General features: G+C 43.8%; 1 protein-coding gene across 5 annotated transcripts in view; it reads left to right on the forward strand.

The window, feature by feature from the left end:
* Positions 1 to 10,593: 10,593 nt before the first annotated feature.
* Positions 10,594 to 21,836, forward strand: part of raph1a (Ras association (RalGDS/AF-6) and pleckstrin homology domains 1a) — a 145,482-nt gene continuing 134,239 nt past the window's right edge. For all 5 annotated transcript variants that reach the window (XM_078403546.1, XM_078403547.1, XM_078403545.1 and 2 more), the window contains exon 1: positions 10,594 to 10,701. The gene's annotated coding sequence lies outside the window, so the exon portion shown is untranslated. The remainder of the gene's footprint in view (positions 10,702 to 21,836) is intronic.

The following is a 21,836-nucleotide window of genomic DNA, read 5'->3' on the forward strand; positions in this document are numbered from 1 at the left end:
TTACCTGACCTGCTGGATGTTTCCAACTTTTCTGGTTCTAATTTAAACCTTTCCAAGTTCTGCTCCTTCAACTTTGTCCATTTGATCATCTTTACATTTAATTTTCCCACCATTACTAGGTGTTCCTTTAAACTCAAGTTGTCTCATTAAATCTCCTCACATGTTTCATTGAGAAACGCTTTACAGCTACTTTCTGAACTAATCCGGCTAATTTTCAAACTTTATTCAAGGATGCACCTGAGAAACACCTTGGGATGTTTTATCAATTTAAAAGAGTTACATAACTACAAATAATTGCAGATGGGGAAGAAATATTATGGAATATTTGGAGTCAATATGAGATGGACATTGTATAGGATGTAATAGAGAGCATTGGATAATGGAAATAATCTGGACAAACTACGAAAGACAATGATTCGTGTGTTGGTGGGTGAAACTCTGGTGGGGATTGTGCAGGGGAAGGCCTCTGATATCTGCTGAAAGAAGGGTGGATTTAGCAACCCGACATCAAAGGCAATCTCAAAAGTTTTATACCAGTACGTTGAGAGGGTGGGTGATGCAGGACATGGCCCTTAAAGATCTGTGTAAGCGATATAACTAAAATACAGGATGTGCCAGATTTATTTGTGCTTCATTCATTTCCTCTCCTGGGAAGACTGATGTTAATTTCTGGAGATATAAGCAGACATATAAACAAATAAGGAATGCAGCTTGACCGATTAGTCAATTTGTCTTTCTTATATTGCTGGGCATTCAACCCATTGAGTCCATTCCTGCTCACAGAGCAATGCCAGTCCCTCACTACTTTTCCCTGCAACCTATTCTCCCCATATTCCTGTCAATTCTACCAGCCACCTGCACTCGGAACAATTTATGGTGATCATTTCACCTTCTAACCCACACTCCTTTGAAATATGGAAGGAAACTAGTACCTTGAGAAAACCCAGGCACCCATGCAGAAAGTGGTAAATGGCAAAAGTATGGGATTGAAGATAGGTTTAATAGTTCCTGCCCAGAGGTGTGTGCACAATTTAATTGTAAATACCAAGCCTGGAGACAGAATAAAATGTGGATGGAAGGAGAGTGGCTGAAATACAAAGGGTTTAAAATTGAACCATCATGTGAACCTTTGGTCTGAAGTATTGAAGAGCCTTGCATTTTCTTGTATTGAAGATTGATGGTCCTAAAATGATTAAAATAATTGATGACATCGATGGTGGGATTGGACTAACTGGAACATAAAGATTATAGGGAGTGATATAGAGTGGGATGATCAGGAAAAAAATACAACATATAGTTTGAATCATATTTTCAGTTCAAATGGAGATCTTACACCAGATCATTGCCAATGCAACATGGAAAAAAACCCCATAAAAACCTAACAATACCGAACTCATAAAGACTGATGTTATGAGTAGTTCAAACATTTATGTTTCTCTATTCGATTTCCAGTATCTGGAGAATTTTGTTTATTTTCAACTTGCTCGTTGCTCATGTAATTCTGTGGCCACTCAGAGTTGCCAGTGAGTAGTCTGGGCATGACCGTTTGGATCGTAGTCTGAAACTAATTATTTATGTACTGTAACAAGCTGCAGGAGTTTGCACTGATTGTCCGTTAGGCACGAGTAAAATCTTGGAAATAATTATCCGCAATGTGTGGATTTGAAAAACTGATTTCCTGGCTTATTGAGTGGGGGAGAGAATGAAATGGAGTTGGAGGCAAAAGATAATGCATATTGGAAAAGCGTGAGTGAAAGAAGAATGGGTTGGGAGAGATCGATATCGCACATGTGGGTTTTGTTTCTGAAAAATTAATTTGGAAAGATGTTAAAGGACAGCAAAAATCCCACAACTTGTTGCAGGATAATTCCTGCATTGTAATTATCTAGTCTCCATAATTGGTAGAATATATGTTTAAATTATTTAATTAGTTCTGAAGGCTTTGTTATTCTTAAGGGCAATTAATTAAGCTTGTGAGAAATTGTTCATACTTTCACAAAGCATTAGATTCAAAATTTTACAGGCCAAATTTGTTTGTCTTATCAGTCATCAGTCAGAGTAACTTGCAGAACGACAGTATTTAGATTGATTTCTTTTGTGACTAGGTGTGTTAAACAAATGACTCGGCCTCCAACCAAAAGACTGTAGTTCACGTGCTATCCTCATGAGTTGGAAATGTGATTCATCCTATTGCCAGACTGTTGAGAAAGGCCCTTTGAAGATCAAATGAAACCAATGTGCTGGGGGCCTGGAGGTATTGTGCAAGAGTTAATTCCATAGTTCAGTGTCTGTTCCCAAGCTGTCGAATTGATGGGGATTCCATGGAGATTGTTCCAAGTAGCAAGTCAACATATGATTGGCAAGAGATCAAGAAAGAGCTACAACTAAATAACCGGGGAGAATTTTATACATCGCGTCCTTAACCCTCTCCTCCTCAACCAAAAACGAGTAAATAGGTTGGTTAGGAATTAGTGGAGGCTGGAAATTGGTGATATATTGAGCAGAATTACAATCAGAGCACAAAACACCCACATCCTGGTTCAAATGAGGGAGTTTGGGTGCTGACAAATAACCTAATCATTGAACTTTGTGTAAAGGTTTGTAACATAACATGGGTGTGGTAAGATATGAATAAAAAATTAATCTGATATTTACATTCTATTTAATTTTCCTCGGTTTAGTTTGAGCAAATCAGAGTTGGGAAATGTATGAAAAATGTATATGTGAGGCTTCTATTTAAATAGGCATGGACCTGAAATGTTAACTGTTTCTCTTTCCCTCAATCTACCTGGCCTGTTGAGAGTTCTCAGCATTTCCTGTTTATTTCTCCAGACTTCCAGCAGGTGTAGTTACCATATTTAAACTTGTCAATGTCCCGCCGTAATAAAAGTTTGCCTCCTGCACCTGTTGTTTCATTTCCCTCTGAAATGCTTTTGTGGATAGAGCTGCTTTCAGCCTAATGCCACTGTAAACTGACAACATTTAAGGAATCGTAGTTGTACAGCATGGAAACAGGACCTTCATCGCACCACATCCGTGCTGAATGTTTGCCTGTATTCTATGCCTTGTCTATTTAAGTGCCTCTCTAAATATTTCTTAAAGGTAATAATTGTATCTGTTTCCACCATCTGTGCAGTGCGTTCCAGATATAAACCACTCCTCGGAACCTTTTAAAATTCCTACTTCTGACCTTAAAACTATGCCCTTTTGTTTTTGAGAGGGTATGATGGTGTATGCTGGAAGAGAAAAATCCACTATGACAGTATGTTGGGCTGGCACTTGCACAGGTACAAGAGCGATGTAGACAAGGAACTACAGTCACAGGCCAGTGTCGCAAGATAGTAAACTCAGCAATTACTGTTGGAAGAGCATTGTGACTTTTTTCCAAATGTCATAAAATTAGAGACAGATCAAATAAGGAGGATGACACAAAATGCTGGAGTAACTCAGCGGGTCTGCCAGCATCTTGGGAGAGAAGGAATGGGTGATGTTTTGGGTCGAGACCCTTCTTCAGACTGAAGTCCTGCCCCCTCCCCTGACATCAGTACACCAATAGGGCCAATTTACAGAAGGCAATTAACTTACAAACTTGCACATCTATTGAATGTGGGAGGAAACCAGAGCACCCGGAGAAGATCCACATGGTCATTGGGAGAATGTACAGGCTCCTCACTAACAGCACCCATGTCCGGATCAAACCCAGGTCTCTGGCACTGTGAGGCAGCAGCTCTGCCACTGTGCCGACCAGTTGATGGGGATTTGGTATCTTTACCAGGCAGGCTGTGAAAGGATGCACTGAGATCCATCAAGTCCCAGCAGCACATTGGAAGGTGTCTCGCTGCCAGCATCAGGTAGTCCTGGGTAGTGGCTGCAGACTGACCAAGTCCTCATAATTGAGAACTGCAAATTGCAGTTGTTGGAGCAGGTCTATAGGCCAGGATCCTGTGGTGAACCAGTTGCCATCATGTTCTCCAAATTCACTACTGACTACTCGCCCACTGCCCTTCACTGCTGAAGTTGTCCAGGTTGCCTTGTCTGCTGGTATGGATGGCTTCACCATCACAGGAGCTCCAAGTGGAATTTACTGCATCCAGTTGTCAGTGAACATCCCACTTCAAGCAGTGTGAACCAGCTGAAGATGGTTGGGTTGGGAATGCTGTAAAAGAAACAGCAGTATATCCAAGAGTGAGATGAGATGATTGACCAACAATGACAACTTTGTTTTAAAGTATGACTCCAGGCAGTGTAGAGATTTTCCTTTGTTTCCATTGGCTTCAATTTTCACTGCAGTTCCTTGAAATCACAATTTGGTCTAATTTTTTGCTATCTAGAGCAGTCACTCTTGCTCAGTTCTGGAATATCTTTTTTTTTTCCTTGCTTGAACCAAGCCTGTTGTGTGTTCTGCAGCCACACAGTTCTAGTGAAACCAAAACTGAAGACCAGAGAGTGTGTTGTTGAGTTAACTGTTGCTTCATGGAATTGACCAACAAATCTTTGTTGATAGCATCATCTAAAACTTGCTAATGTCTCAATGAATGGCAAGCAGCCTACATTCATGCCTGCACTTGCTGGTGCAAGTTCCCGAATCCATCCTGTGGTTTGTGAAGCTGCACAGCTCAGGGCCTTCCCACAGAAAAAGGCAAGCCCAGTCAGGAAATAGACTTTGACAGCCAGCTGAACCATGCCCTTGGGCTTACTGTCTGTCGAAACTGTTCAGGAGGTGGAATGCTTGCAAATATTTAAGTATATTTAAGTTCTTGCAAAAATATGTAAATTATTTGTATCCCTGCCAAATGTAATTAAATGAATGGAGTTAGTGAACCTGCAGTATCCAATAAACCACAGCTTTGGCATTCAGAATTCCTAAAGAAACTCCTGGAAAATAGCAGGTGGTTGGTACTCTACCAGAAATCCAGACTGGGTGAGAAGCTGGAAGCATTGAAGGTCCAGATAGGGGGAGGAGTCTATGTTCATCATTTAAAGAGTCATGGGCAGTTATAGAGAATGGATGAAAAATCTGAATGGAATGTCGCGCTTTCTATCTGAGACTTTAAGTGGGAGTCAAGGTTCCATTGAAAGGCGTGTTTGGACCAAGCTGGAGTTCTGGGAGCAGCTCTTGGTACCACACCTTAAGAAGGAGTTCAGCATATATTCACCAGGTATCTTGACTTGAAGGATTACACCAGAAGATGTTGTAGATGTTATCATGTGATATTCATTGGAATCCAAAAGACTGGGATAATTTATTCAACATATTGAAGGTAGGTAAAGGCTATATTTATCTGATAATTTAATTTTGAACCAAGAGCTGTAATTTGAAAGCCAGGCTATTCAGGAAATACATGTGTAAAGTTTGGAACTGTCCAGTACTAAGAGCACTTGATGGCAGGTTGACTGTTATTTTAACTCTGAGATTAATATATCATTAATTTATTGCTGTAAAGCATGTGGGGGAATTGGTTATCTGAAGTTTATCCACAGCAACCATTATTTCTATTAAGGCTAAAGGTAGATCCCTCTGGACAGTAACATTTACTAGTTTCTCATTGTTTTACTCTGCTTCCATCCATAGAAACATAGAAAGTAGGTGCAGGAATAGGCCATTCGGCCCTTCGAGAATGAATACCATGTTTTCTCTCACTGTTTCTGCTACCTTCTTGGCCTTGTGCTTAACCAGTTTGCAGTATTTCTGCAAGCAATTGGGAAGGCAAATTGTTTGTAGGTCTTTATTGCAAATCGGTTAGAATACAAAAATGATGGAGTTTTATTGAGATTGCTTGCTGCTTTGGTGAGGTCACATTTGGAGTAGATGTGGGGTTAGGGGAGTGTGTAGAGGAAAGAGATGGAGAGTGATGGGATTGGGAAGACGGATGGATTGAAGGTTACTGATGGGAGAGTGGAGATGAATTGAGGAGAATGGAGTTAGTACCTGAGATAGAGAGGGATGGCTTAAAGAGTTTAAGTGAAGAGAGGAATGTGCTAAGAGGGATGGGGATTTGGGAATGACGTTTACAGAAGCTAATGGATAAAACACCCAAGGAAGATGGTGTGAGCAAGAGTGTGTGCTTCTATCTAGAGAGGTGTGTGTGGACAGAGTGCCCTTGCAAGTGTACCTAATGATCTGTGTGTATGTTTAGCCTGTCTGTCAGAGTTTGTCTCCAATTTTCTTGGCTCTCTTGAGATTGACCAAGGACTCATTCTGTTTAGACCATGTGGTAACTGGTGAGCTGCTCATCCCACGTTAGAGGAATTCATCCACAGGCATCTTGGACCCCAAGATCCACTAAAGACTAATTTACAAGATGTAATTGGGTAAATAAACGATGAAAAATCTGCTGGATGATGAGGGAAACTGAAATGGCGCTAATCTCCAAAAACTGCCCCAAGCCCAAAGGGCCAAACCACTGCTTTTTATTTTGTGGACCTGCGTGTCATTTGCAGGGCCAGCATTTATTTTACCATCCCTAATTGCTCCCGAGAAGGTGGTGTTGAGTTACTTCCTTGAAAGGCTGGCAAGGTCCCTCTGCAGATCATGAAACCAATTCACAGTTCCAGCAGCTTGGTTGCAGTCCTGATCTCTAGCACTATCTGTGTGAAGTTTCTCTCCATGACCACATGGGTTTCCCTCGGGTACTGCTGTTCCATCCCACATTCCAAAGTGTGCTGTTTGGTGTAAATTGCCCCTCGTGTAGCTGAGTGGGAGCTGCTAATGGGACTGTGTTAGACAATAGGTTACAAAGAAAATAACTGATTGATAGGATTGTTAGCTGGCAAAACTCGCTGGGCTTTCTTCTGTATTGTGAGGAAATATGAGAAAATTGCTGCGGTCCTACTGAATATACTCCCACAATGCTTTGGGGGAGAGGGTTGCAGAATCAGACCCAGTGAAGAAGGGCCAATGATATATGTCAGAGTCATAATAATGTGCAACTTTGTGGGGAACCTACAAGTGGTGGTGCTGCTCCCATGTGGCTTCTGCTCATAACCGGCTTAATTGTAGAGGTTGCAGATTTTGGGAGGTGCTACTGAAGTAGTCTGGGTAAGTCTACTGCCAAGATGAGGCTTTCATTCCAGGACGTACGACTGGACCTCCTCCTTCAATGGACATGCTTTCCCCCAAACATTTGTGGATGAAGTCCTTGTGCATTACTCCTGTCATTGAAACATAGAAAATAGGTGCAGGAGTAGGCCATTCAGCTCTTCGAGCCAGCACTGCCATTCAATATGATCATGGCTGATCATCCAAAATCTAGTTTCACAACTCTCTGGGTGAAAAAGTTTTTCCTCATCACATTCCTAAATGGCCTACCCCTTATTCTTAAACTGTAACTTATGGTTCTGGACTCCCACAACATCGGGTATTTTTTTCCAGCATCTAGCCTGTCCAATCCCTTAAGAATTTTATATGTTTCTATAAGATCCCCTCTCATCCTTCTAAATGTGTGCTGCAGTTCTGCTCTCGCACCCCCTCCCCCCCACCCAGAAGTAACGGACAGAGTTTAACCAGCCCTCACTTTCACTCCACCAGCCTCCACATCCAACACATCATTCTCTGAAATTTACATCATCTTCAATGTTATCCCACCATCATTCAAAACTTCCTGCCCCAGATACTACTCCCTCAACAACATCTTAGTTCACTTATTTACCCCCCCCCCCCCCCCCCCCCCCAGTACTTTCCGCTGCAATTTCAAAAAATGTAAAAGCTCTACAAACATCTCTCTTATTCCCATCCAGGCAACCCAACAGCCCTTCCAGGTGGGGCAGAGGTTCATGTGCATCTCATCTCTTGTATTGAGCACTCCTTTACAATGGCGGGACCTAGGGTAGATTAGATGACCATTTCACCGAACACTTGCACTCAATTCACCAAGGATTTCCTCCTGGATTTGCGGGTTGCTAACTATTTTAACTTCTCTTTCCATTTCCATACTCACCTTTCTGTCCTTGGTCTCCTCCAATGTCAGTGCAAATTTGACAGCACCAGGTATTCCGCTTGGGTAGCTACAACCCAGTGGTATGAACATTGAATTCTCCAATTTTAATTAACACCCATTCTATTCCCATCTCTTTTCAGTGAAAGCCCCCCACATTCATCTGCACATAGTTCTCCCTCCATCTCAAATACCCTGCTTCTTTCCCCTCCTCGTTTCGTTCATCCTCTTCTCTCCACATCTGACACCCTTTTGTCTCCTTTTCACTTCTAGCCTTTGACACTTACTCCACCCATCTGTCAATCAAATCCCCCTCACCTGCATCCACTTATCAGGCTTTGCCCCACTGCCCCATCTCTATTCCAATTTCTTCCCCCATACTCCATCAGTCTGAAGAAGAGTTCTAACCTGAAATATAATCAGTCCATTCCCTCCGCAGATGTTGCCTGACCAGTTGAGTTCCTCTCAGCTTATTTTTGGCTCGAGATCCCAGGATCTGCAGTTTGTTGTGTCTTTATTCCATTATGCTTCTGATTCGCACTTTCCAGATGGCAGAAAGGCTTGGGATTGTTAAAAGATAAGTCACTCACAACATAATACCTCTTATTTGCAGTTGTAACCACACTATTTACTTGTCTGGTCTATTTGAGCTTTTCAGATGTTGGACTTTGAATGTCAAAGGAAGGTGGTTGTACTCTTATTGGATATAGTAATATCCACTTCATGGCACAAATGTTTCTTACCATTTATTAGTCCATGCCTGTATGTTTTCCAGTCTATGGACTGCGTTATTTACTGAGGAGTTGTGAATGGAATTGAATATTGCACAAACGTCAGTGAGTGTCCCGACTTCTCAACTTATGATGGAAGGTTACTAATGAAGCAGTGGGAATCATTAAAGGGTTTAATAGTTGGGATGGTGACAACATTTTCACAATTTGAGAATTGGGAGAGATACTTAATTTTTAAATGGTGAATTTCCATCTCCGTATAATAATCGAACTTTCTGAAATCCTTGATTTCCTCATCTTGTTGAACATTCTTATAAATGTCAGCACATTTGTGCGGAATACATACTACACTGATATATATATACTCCAAAGACGTACAGGTATGTAGGTTAATTGGCTGGGTAAATGTTAAAAAAAATTGTCCCTAGTGGGTGTAGGATAGTGTTAATGTACGGGGATCGCTGGGCGGCACGGACTTGGTGGGCTGAAAGGGCCTGTTTCCGGCTGTATATATATGATATGATGATATGATATGATATTACAGTAATCTGGCATTTCCACATAATTCCTGTCTCCTCATGCACAATTTTGGAATGGGAAAGTTTGCATCCTGCTGAAGAAACTGGATTCTAAACACAGAAATGATAACAAACAAAATAAGAATAGTAAAATAATTGTTTTTTTCCCTCCTTGTTATGTAGAATCGTTGACAGCAACACAGTTTTCATTGTATCTTGGTACATGTAGCAATATCAAATGAATACCAAACTAGCAACATTGTTGAGAATGACGGGTTGTGATGTCATTTTTTTTCTTTGAACTTGGATAACTCCTTTGCTTGATTTCATAATTTCTGGGTTAATGAATAACCAACTGTTATTTACTCCAGGAGTTCAATGTTAAATATTGTTAACATTCAGAAACAAATGTCACTGGCAAATCACAAGGTTACAATTTCTGACGGTTACCGAAACCATTTGGAATAGACAAAGAACTTTTGCAGAAAGCTTATCAGTATCTGATCATGGACTTGCGAGTTTTTGGATTTTAATAATTTTAAATACTTCATGGGCCTCCTTCCCTGTGTGTCATTTATATTGCTGGGGTGAATTATGTTCCTTATCAATGTAGAATGCAACAGGCGGAGCTATTGTCTTGTGTAGGAAGGAACTGCAGATGCTGGTTTAAACCGGAGAGACACAAAAAGCTGGAGTAACTCAGCGGGACAGGCAGCATCTCTGGAGAGAAGGAGTGGGTGACGTTTCGGGTCGAGACCCATCTCCAATCTGAAGAAGGGTCTCGACCCAAAACGTCACCCATTCATTCTTTCCAGAGATGCTGCCTGTCCCGCTGAGTTACTCCAGCTTTTTGTGTCTATCTTTGGCTGTTGTCTTCGCCGATTAACAGCTGTTATTTATATCCAACTATCACAAGGTGAGCGTTTGTGATTGCCCATCACTAGCTGAGATTTCCCCCACGCCGAGATGTATTTGATCCTTCGCCTTTTGCACTGTGGCAATTGGTCCATTCCTGACCCACCATTGGATTTTGCTCGCCGTTAGTATCCAATTGCAGCAGCACTTCAGCCACTCCATCGCTCCAAGGCTGAGCCGTGTGATCTGCCTCAGCAGTGCCGGCACGTTGACGCCAGCTGCCAGTTCCAAGCTCCTCGAGTAGACATCAGAGCCTCCACCCTCCCTATCTTTGCAATCACTTTGGACTCAACCACAGTGTCTCATAGCCTTTTTGTGCATCCTTGGACCTGTATCTCAAATTTAAGTTGTTGGGATCCTTTGAGCAGCTGACCTCCTACTTCCGATCACCCTTGGTGTTTCAGTGACCCCCCCGCCCCCCGGTTGGGTGCCTCCACCTTGGCGTTGCCGTTTTAAGGGCGAGGTCGGGAGCGCGCTGGTGGCGGTGGGCTGGCGGACCGGAAGTGCCGCCACACAATAAGCCGCAACGCCCGGAGCGCGCGCGGCGCTGAGCGAGGAGCGCGAGGTGGCGGCGGCAGCAACGGCAACGGTAACGGAATAACCGTGAGTGAAGCGCGGGCGGGGAGAGGGGACCGGGTGCTGAGGATGTCCCGGGCCGGCGGCGAGACCACACACATTACACTCCGGCCGCTAAGGGTCGCAGGAATCCCCCTCCCTGGGCTGGGGTCACGGCGGCACAGATTCACCCCCTTCCTCACCGGCCGCGAAGAGCCGGCAACTCCGTGGCGGGGAGGGACCGCTCCTCCACCGGCTGCGGGAGGACGGAGACTGCGTTCTCGCCCCCCATCCCCCGGCCGGGTCACCCAGGGACAAACTCACCGCCCCCTCCTCTTCGGCCGCGCCCGGATCACGGCCACCCCCGCACCCCCCCCTCCTCCCCAGGCCGCCGGGGGAGAGAGACGTCCTCCGCACTCGCCCGATTTCAGAGAGGCGAGGGATTCCCATCTCCACTCCCTGGGTCCCTGGCTGAGGGACAGAGTTCTCTACTGTTCTCCACGCCGAGCCTTTACACGGTGGAAATATGTCGTCCACTGCCGCCCACCCTTCTTTCCTCTCTAGTTATTGAGGTACAGCGATTTCTCCCACTACTCCCTTCCCCAAACCCGGGGCTGCTGTGGGACAGAGGTTCCTCCCTTCCCTCCCCCCAACGATAACTGCTTGCACAACTCCTAATGTAATCAAAGTTGTTGGAATAACTGTGGTAGGAAATGGCTTTGGGTGTGTATCCTTGGCTGTTCCTGGTACTGGTGGTGTTTGGTCACAATTTGCAAGTCACAGATCTATTGCCTACAATAGTCTCAAACATCTGCAACACATCCAGAAAAACGGATTCAAATTCACATCTGGCCCTTGGGGTCATTGCTCAGAACAAGAAATACTTTTAATTGGCTGTGTAGTTAGGTGGAGGCTCAACTCTGCCAACTTCTGATCCAAGATTTTTTGGCGTTCTATTTCTGTAGCATATGGGAGGGGAGAGGGTGTGTGTGTGATCGCTAATATTTATACTGTTTTGTTAATTATTATTTTTTGTACATTTGTTCTTCAAGTAGTGAGCTTGTGTTGCATTATTTAATAGGTGGTGTATAGTTTACTTTGGAAATGGGTTTAGTACTATGCACACTTTTTCTTACATAATATTTTTCATGCCAGTTTTTTCCTCACTCGTTTGAAATCGCAGTCTCAAACTGATGTGAAGTTCCTTGATTGCCAGGGTGTCATAACATGAAGCATTTTTTGAGCTGGGAATAGGTCCACATTACTGGCAGGGGCTTATCACATTCTATCCCAAGCTGACAACCACAAAACTCCTTACCAGAAATCACTGGATATTGGTCCAAGAGCAAGATTAAGGGCACTTTCCCTAACATTATCCCAATTGTTCATAGGGTGTGTAGCATGTATATAATTCTTAAACCTATAAGGAAAATGTAAATAGGTTCTATCTATTTACTTAATATATGCCTTTTGTTTATCAACAGAATAGAAGTTGGCTAGATGGAAATTTAACTTGGTTTGAATGATTCCACTGGGTTGAAGCTAATGTGCTTCAACGCAGATTTTAGAATTTATTCTTTGTGGTTTTCTCTCTGAACTTTCAGTGCTGATAAGCTTTGAGAAGTTTCCTTTTAATAACTACATTCTGATTTACACTAGAAATAATTAAAAAAAATATCAAAGCAACAATTTTTGTTTTTGAAATATTTTGAAATTTTAACAATCACATTTTTATTAGATTGAGCCTGAACAATTGCTTATTTCCTTCTCTTTAAAATTACATTCATAATTTCCCTTCTCCCTCTGGCATTGTTGACCAGTCTTGAATTTTCCTTCAGCAGTTCATGTGTCAACCTGGATGAAATTTTTATATTTGTCTTCATACTTATTTTTGATCAAGTTGATCAATTACCTTTTTCCTCCACATGCAGCCCTGGGTACCAAGGCCAGTTTCTGAACATGCACTACTTTCATGACTGATTAAAACAAGGGGTCTGAAAAAGGGTCTCTACCCGAAATGTCACCCATTCCGTCTCTCCAGAGATGCTACCTGTCCGGCTGAGTTATGCCAGCATCTTCAATCTAAACCAGGATGTTCCTGGAAAATCAGTGGTGTTGAGATACTTGTGAAATGGTTTCGGTAGCAGACTATCTTTGCAAAATAAAAGGATGCATTTATGCAACATCTTTTTTATTGCCTTTGGTTGCTTCAAGTGCATTACAGTATGTAAAGTAGTTTTGGAGTATTGTGTAGAAAGCAGTTGGTCATTTGAATGCCATTGTGGTAATGATTGGACAATATGATTTTGTAATGTTGATTGAGGAATAAATATCAGCCATTTTAAAGTTGTTCCATCGGATCTTTTACATGGATTTGAGGGTAGATGAAGCCTTGGTTACATATTCCAGAGGGCAGCACCTTAAAGATTGTAGCTTTACCCCAATGAAGTGTCAGTTTAAACCTTTGAGGGGAAATTAGTACTGTAAATATCAAGTAACTGATTAAGATCTTTCTTGAGTCGGAGCCTCCAGGTACAGGAGCAATGTGATTACATTCTCATCGACATTGTAGAGTAGATGGGGTGTTTAGAATCCAGGGGTTCACAGTCTTGATGAAAAGACAAAGATGAGAAGAACCTTTCTGTCTAGAAGAGTTCTGGAGGCTCAATTACTGAGTATTTTCAAGAAAAAAAATCAATAAATGGAGGGACCGCCGTGTGAGAGGAGGGGAAGAACAATGGACAATTGGGGAGGGTGGGAGATCAAAGGACAATGGGGACCTGGCATGGGGGAACCGCTGTTGAAGGGGACGGAGAACAAAAGGAGGAGCCGGCGTACTTTGTAACTTTGTTAGCGCCGTGGATGGCTGCTATTTGTGTACATTGGGTATGCAAGCAAATAATTTCACTGCCTAGTCACATGTGACAATAAAGTATTCCATTCCATAATGGTGTCACTTCAGTTAAAGCTGCTGGTTTGTAGTTATAGTGAACTCTTAAGAAATTCTAGAATTCCGGGCCATTGAGTCTATTCTAACTTTTCTTTGAGACATTTCTGATCAACATTGCAGTTGCTTTTATAACCTTTAGCTAAGTTTAATAAATATTTAGGAAAATGAATAAGTGCCTGTTGAATGATGATTCATAAATGATAGTTCCATCCCTGATATAATTAGGCTGGATGCAAAGTCTACGACTATTTTGTAATTTCCTATCGAGCACATTACAGGATGTCATGGGAGAGACGAGACTGCAGATGTTGGAATCCTTTTTTGGTGGGGGAAGGGGGGGGGGGGGGGGGAATTGTTAGCAGAACTCAGTGGAGTAGGCAGCATCTGTGAAGGGAAATACACAAATGACATTTCAAAACAATAGACAATAGGTGCAGGAGTAGGCCATTCACCCCTTCGAGCCAGCACCACCATTCAATGTGATCATGGCTAATCATTCAGAATCAGCACCCCATTCCCGCCTTTTCCCCATACCCCCTGACTCCGCTATCTTTAAGCGCTCTATCTAGCTCTCTCTTGAAAGCATTCAGAGAATTGGCCTCCACTGCCTTCTGAGGCAGAGAATTCCACAGATTTACAACTCTCTGACTGAAAAAGTTTTTCCTCATCTCCGTTCTAAATGGCCTACCCCTTATTCTTAAACTGTTGCCCCTGGTTCTGGACTCCCCCAACATTGGGAACATGTTTTCTGCCTCTAACGTGTCCAATCCCTTAATAATCTTATATGTTTCAATAAGATCCCCTCTCATCCATCTAAATTCCAATGTATACAAGCCTAGTCGCTCCAATCTATCAACATACGATAGTCCCGCCACTCCGGGAATTAACCTAGTAAACCTATGCTGCACGCCCTCAATAGCAAGAATATCCTTCCTCAAATTTGGAGACCAAAAGTGCACACAGTACTCCAGGTGCGGTCTCACTAGAGCCCTGCACAACTGCAGAAGGACCTCTTTGCTCCTATACTCAACTCCTCTTGTCATAAAGGCCAATATGCCCAGACCCAACAAGGACACCCAGATCACTTTGTACTTCTCCACTTCCTAATTTGACAGCACTCAGATAATAATCTGCCTTCCTGTTCTTACCACCAAAGTGGATAACCTCACATTAAACTGCATCTGCCATGCATCTTCCCACTCACACAACCTGTCCAAGTCACCCTGCATCCTCATAGCATCCTCCTCACAGTTCACACTGCCACCCAGCTTTGTGTCATCCGCAAATGTGCTAATGTTACTTTTAATCCCTTCATCTAAGTCATTAATGTATATTGTAAATAGCTGCGGTCCCATCATCCAGCCTTGCGGTACCCCACTAGTCACTGCCTGCCATTCTGAAAGGGACCCGTTAATCCCTACTCTTTGTTTCCTGTCTGCCAACCAATTTTCTATCCATGTCAGCGCCCTACCCCCAATACCATGTGCTCTAATCTTGCCCACTAATCTCCTATGTGGGACCTTATCAAAGGCTTTCTGAAAGTCCAGGTACACTACATCTATTGGCTCTCCCTTGTCCATTTTCCTAGTTACATCCTCAAAAAATTCCAGAAGATTAGTCAAGCATGATTTCCCCTTCGATGCTGATGTGGAACGATCCTGTTACTGCTGTCCGGATCCTCCGTTAATTTGAATGGTATAACTATCACTAATTCCATCATGAAAGTGCTGGTTAAATCCGAGGAGTTTGTTGTCATGCAGTCAAGCAGCTCAGTCATTGAGAGTAGAAGGGTCTCGACCTGAAAAGTCACCCATTCCTTTTCTCCAAGAGATCCTACCTACCCTTGTGAGTTATTCCAGCAGTTTGTGTCTATTTTAGAAGTTTATCAGAATTATCTGATATCAGTAGGCCTTGGTGTTTAAAGATAAAGCGAGAGAGTCATGGAGTCATACAGCTTGGAAATAGGCCTTTTGGCCATACTCGTCCACGCTGTCCAAGGTGCTTAACTGAGTTAATCACATTTGATCCATATCCCTCTAAACCAATGGAGAGAGATGGTGAAATTGGCCAGAAATCATTGAGAACAATGGGTATAAATGAAATGCATGAAAACAATGAAGCCAATATATTTTAGATAATGTATGTTGATTGAAACTATGTATTTCCTGGTCATAGTAAAATTCAATAATTGTGAAATTGGTTCAGTATCCAATGTGTAGCTCCAACCTTAATTGACATTTTTACTGAAAACTAGTGTACGTTGCAGCACCTTTATGAACTTGCTTTTCCAATTGTTGGAGTTCTATTGCCACCTCATTTCGTTTTCTGTTTAAATTGTAAGGATTGTAATTGTGTCACTGTGTTGGTTTAGTGGGCACTTTCCCCATATGTTATGTCGCTGAAATTATGTTGAGTTTTTGACTTACAAAAATTGTTTTTCCTTCTTGCACTTTGAGTATGTATTGAGGAGAAATGGAATTAGCATTTTACTAAAATTCCAGCTTTCCTATTTTTGGTATTTAATCATAAATCATTCTGTGGAGGTATTAAAATAATGTATTCATAAAATACTGCCCTATTGAACATTGGTGTGTAAACCAACTGTAATGGAGATTGTATTGCATATTTATTTTGACATAAGATTGGAACTTCAAAATTTTGCATTGTACCTGTTTATAATTAATACCATGCATCGTTTAAATTTAAACGGATTAAAACTGTCCATTCATGGCTTGAATGCTTCTTGCTCACTGATCTTCAGAGAGAATAAAGTAAATGTATGCCTGACGCAGCTATGTTTAGTGTGTAAGAAGGAACTGCAGATGCTGTTTAAACCGAAGATAGACACAAAATGTTGGAATAAGCGGGACAGCAGCATCACTGGAGAGAAGGAAAGGGTGACATTTAGGGTCGAGACCGTCTGAAGAAGGGTCTAAACCCTAAATATCACCCTTTCCTTCTCCACAGCTATGTTTAACCATATAAAGTTTGTCCAGAGAAGCTAATAATCAGTTGTTCCTCTGTTTCCATTCCTTCCTGTCTGGCTTTTTCAAGCTGTTAAATTTGATTGAAATCATAATCTCATTGCTGGTCATTTAATTGAATTTGAGAGAGTTTCGTTTAGAGATACAGCGTGGAAACAGGCCCTTCGGTCCACCGAGTCTGCGCCGATCAGCGATCCCTGCACGCTAACACAATCCTACACTGGGGACAATTTTTACATTTATACCAAACCAATTAACGTACGTCTTTGGAGTGTGGGAGGAAACCAAAGTTTTCGGAGAAAACCCACGCGGTCACTGGGAGAGCGTACAAACTCTGTACAGACAAGCACCTGTAACCAGAAGCAAACCCGGGTCTCTGGCACTGTAAGGCAGCAACTCGACTGCTGCTGCACTGTGCCATCTTACTATCCTTCTTTCTTGTTATCTTATCCTTTCTCCAATGTATTATTCTCCAACATTTCAGCCACATTCAAAGCATTCCCTATACCAATCACATTTTCCCATCGCCATCCCTTTTCGCCTTTTGTAGATATCTTTCCCTCCGCAACTCCTTGGTTCACAAATCCCTTCTCACTCAAACTACCCCCTCCCCAGATACTTTCCCCTGTAACCAAACAAGACATAGCACCTCGGCAACAAGCAGAATTTCTGGATAGAAGGAATGGGTGACGTTTCGGATCAAGACCTTTCTTTAGACTGAGAGTCAGAGAGAGAGAGAGACAGAGATAAGGAAGTGTAAGGAAGCATCTTGCACTTCCTCATCTCTATGCCTCCCTCTCCCCTAACTCTCAATCTGAAGAAGGGTCAGACCCGAAAAGTCACCCAGTCCTTCTTTCCAGAGTGGCTGCCTGCCCCGCTGAGTTACTTCAGCATTTTGAGTCTACCTTAAGTGTAAACCAGCATCTGCAGTTCCTTCCTACACACTTGACCTTGTATCTCCTACCTCACATCCATGTCGAGAGCCTAGTCGTCGTTCCAGGTGAGACAGGTTCACATGCATCTCCTCTTACCTCATCTACAGCATTTGGTGTTCCTAATGTGGCCACCTTTACGCCGGCAAAATGAAGCGGCGACTTGACGACCATTTCTATGAACATGTGCTCGGTGTGCCAAGGCCTGCTGGATCTCCCGGTTGCTAGCCATTTTAAATCCCCTCGCCATTCCCATAGTGACCTTTCTGTCCTCTGCTACCTCCATTGCCAGTGTGAGGCTACACGCAAACTGGAGGAACAGCACCTCGTATTCTACTAGGGTAGCTTGCAGCCTAATGGAATGAACATTGAATGTTCTAATTTCAAGTAACTGACTGACTAACAACTCCACACCCCTCCTCCCCCTGTGCTCCACCTGGATTTCCACCCATTTCTTCTTCTGCTTTACAATTCACACCTCTTCTCTCCTCACACTTTTTGTCTTTTCATCTCTGGCATTGTCCAACCATCTCCAAATCAAAACTCCTCACCTATATCCACCTATCACTTGCTAGGCATTGTCCTTCCCACAGCATTCTCCATCAGTCTGAAGAACGGTCCCTACCCAAAATGTCACCTATCCATGTTCTCCTAAGATGATGCCTGATCTGCTGAGTTACTTCAGCACTTTGTCTTTTTTATATAAGAAACTGTCAGATCGTTGATTTATTTGAAGAGTATGCAGGAGAAGGATCCAAAACTATTCTCTGCAGCACCAGGAATCACGCGTAGCAATATTTGGATTTTTGTGGTCAACAGTGCATGTGAACGTCAGAGGTTGTTGACTGTCTCACAGTCTGCCAGCGATTTTAATGCCATTGAAATTGCGAAATGCTGTCTATCGTGTAAAATATTACAGTAATATTTAAATTTTTGCATTCAACTTTAGAGGAGACTAGACTTGGGTCCAAATCTCTCCTGCGGGCGCGGCAACCCTCCCCCAACTGACGATCCTGCAGGCCCGGCAGCCCTCCCCCAACTGATGATCCGTGGAACCTTTGCTAGACGTCCACTTTTTCACCTAACATGTGCTCAGTCCTCCAAGGCCTACTGGATCTCCCGGTTGCTAACCATTTCCACTCCTCTCCCCATTCCCATCCTGACCTTTCTGTCCTGGGCTTCCTCTATTGCCAGAGTGAGGCCACATGCGAAGTGGAGGAATAACCCTCGTATTCCGCTTGGGTAGCTTACAACCCAATGGTATGGCATGTTCTCCAACTTTGGGTAACTAGCCTCCAAAGAACACTCTCCTACCCCATTTCCCCTTTTCACCTCCTCTTTTCCCTGTGCTCCATCTGGATATGCATCAATTACTCCCCCCCCCCCCCCCCGCCCCAACATTTTTTCTTCCTCTAGGCTTCTACATGCCTCTCCTATCCTTTTCTCCTTGTTTCACGTTGTCTTTTCATCTACTGGTCTTGTCCAACTTTCTGCCAATCAAATCCCTCCCCTCATCTGTATCCACCTTTGCCAGGCTTTGTCCCACCCCCAGTTCCCTTCCCAGCTTTCTCCCTCCACAACAACGAATCTGAAGAAGGCTTCCAACCCGAAATGTCACCTATTCACGTTCTCTAGAGATGCTTCCTGATGCGCTGAGTTACTCCAGCACTTTGTGTCTCATTTAGCATTTTGGGTCGATTACCTTTTTATTATGACACATGCCCTGAAGCAGAAAACTGGTTCGAAATGTTAACCTGAATAATATTAACTTTCTAGTCAAGGTTGATAGAAGTGTTCTGGAACCACTTGAGCTCTGATTGTTTTGGGGCAGTTTATCCCAGATCTGCATCTAGTATCATGGGGATATATGATCGAAAAGGTCTGAATTAATTTGAGCAGCTTTTACATTTGAACCCTTTTGATGTACAGCCACCGACACATATGGGGACTCTGCTTGTTCACCAGTAAAGAATTTGCATCCTTTTCCCCTCTGCGCAGCAGCTGGTCCTTTTTGCATATAATGCCATTTTTGAATTATTATCTGGTGAAGAAATACTGCAATTGTTTAAAATAAATCCAATTTCCTGTGCTTGAAATGCATCACATATTGCCGATGACAAAGTACATTTAATGAATCTAAAACTCAATTTTGAGTTTTGATTATAATTCAGACTTCAGTATGTCAGCTTTGTTTGAACCCTTGACTTGGTACCATTGCCAGTCTCCCTGCCCCCTACCCCTGCATCACTCACTGGCTTCATTCACAAAGTAGCAGCATGCTTTTAGCTATAGAAGTAGCACTGCCTTTAGGATAGTAGAATAAAATCCTGTTGGGAAGCCAAGTATTCTGTCATTTCCCACGAGATGTGAGGAAAAGAGCCATGTGGTTGTGAGACCCACAGGAAGGGTGTGGTTTGTTAGCTCATTTCTGCTGGATTTCTATTTTTGACTTCTCAACACAATATAGCCTTTTTCAGTTTTCAGTCATCGTGTTGAGTTAGGAAACTCTTTCGTCAAGTGGAAATGAGGCAGGTTGATTGGACAATGAGTCATTCAGCGATTTCAACATTAACAATTATAGGTATGACGTGATCCACTCAAAACCAGACTTATTACTCAGCTGGCGCAACCAAATTGGCGATTACCTATGGTACTCTTTTTCCCTGTCCTTGGAGTTACATTATTTATGTAACTGATCCTGCTAAGTTGCTGATAACTGATCTTTGGTTGCTTAGGATGGAAGGCAGGTTATTGATGAAGCACTGAAGCTAGTTGTGCCATGGAGTTTCCTGACGATCACCTGCTGCAATGTTCTGCAAATTTTGATGGTTGGCATCCAACATCAATATTTTCCCCACTATAATCTACACCGATCAGCCAAAACATTATGACCACTGACAGGTGAAGTGAATAACATTGGTTATCTTGTTGCAACGGCACCTGTTAAGGGATGGGGATATATTAGGCAGCAAGTGAACAGTCAGTTCTTGAAGTTGATGTGTTGGATGTAGGGGAAATGGGCAGGAGTAAAGACCTGAGTGACTTTGACAAGGGCCAAATTGTTATGGCCAGACAACTGGGTCAGAGCATCTCTGAAACGGCAAGGCTTGTGGGGTGCTGCTAAAGGATCTGCTGCTAATGTTTTGGTGCCAAATTTCACGGGACATCTTCAGGGGTCTTGTAGAGACATTGAGGGGCAAGAGAGGAGATTGTGGGAGCCCTGGCAAAGATCTTCGCGTCTTCTCTATCCAAAGGCGAGGACCCGGAAAACTGGAGATAGCTAATGTTGCCAATTTAATATTTAATAATTAGAATATTTTCACTCAACCATAGTAAAATGACAATAAACTAAACTTGACATTTTTGGCACTGTGCGAAGACAATGGTTTCCGTCGACTGATAGTCCCCTTGAGCTCCAGCTTCAACCGACTGCGTCGTTGAGTCCCCGCTCCTGCCCAGGCCCAGTGCCCCGCACCATTACCGGAATACAACCCCCAGAGGTCAGCTTCGTCTCCTCCTCCCGCATCTCCTCCAGCGGCCGCTTCAACCTACGGCGTCGTCGATGACTCCATGAACATGCTGGCCGCTCTCCTTCTTCTCCTCCTCCTCCCGCTCCGCCACCGGGAGGTGTAATCCCAGCTCCCGCCGCCGCGCTGCCCGCTGGGAGGTGTAGTCCCAGCTCCCACCGGGCCCCAGCTGTCGCCGATTGTTGGCAATCAGCGCTGCATGCACGGGGCACTGGTAAGTGGCTTTCGCCGCCAACGGGTCCACGGAGGGGAATGGGCGTGGGGGCCAGGTGGAGGGGAGAGTGGGCGTGGGGGCCGGGTGGAGGGGAGAGTGGAGGGAGGGTGGGAGGGGAGGGGGAGTGGGTGTGGGGGGAGGGGAGAGTCGGGGAGGGGTAGGGGGGATGGCATGGGGTAGGGGGGATGGGTGGGGTAGGAGGAATGGAGTGGGGGGGGGAGGTGAGGGGGATTCAGTGGGTACTGGACCAATATAGGAGAGTATATGGGTCTACGGCTCGCTCTGGCTGGATGCGCTGTTGCCACGGGGCCGAGGTCAGTGACACGTGCCAGTATCAAGTATATTTTAAAAGTGATTCCATTTATAAACTTTAGTAAATTTGTTCCCACTTGCCGTGCCTGCGCAGTTGGGGGAGGGTTGCCGGGCACAGCAGCGGTGCGCCTGCGCAGCAGCGCCGGGAGAACCGGCGCCCATCCCGGCATGCCCCACGCTTGACCTTCCTACATGGTGCAGAGAGGTCAAAGATGGCCGCCGGCAGGACGAACATGGGGCAGCGCCTTGCGGCTGCTCTCCTGC

The sequence above is a fragment of the Rhinoraja longicauda genome, chromosome 8 (genome assembly GCF_053455715.1).
Source record: "Rhinoraja longicauda isolate Sanriku21f chromosome 8, sRhiLon1.1, whole genome shotgun sequence".
Taxonomy (NCBI): Eukaryota; Metazoa; Chordata; class Chondrichthyes; order Rajiformes; family Arhynchobatidae; genus Rhinoraja; species Rhinoraja longicauda.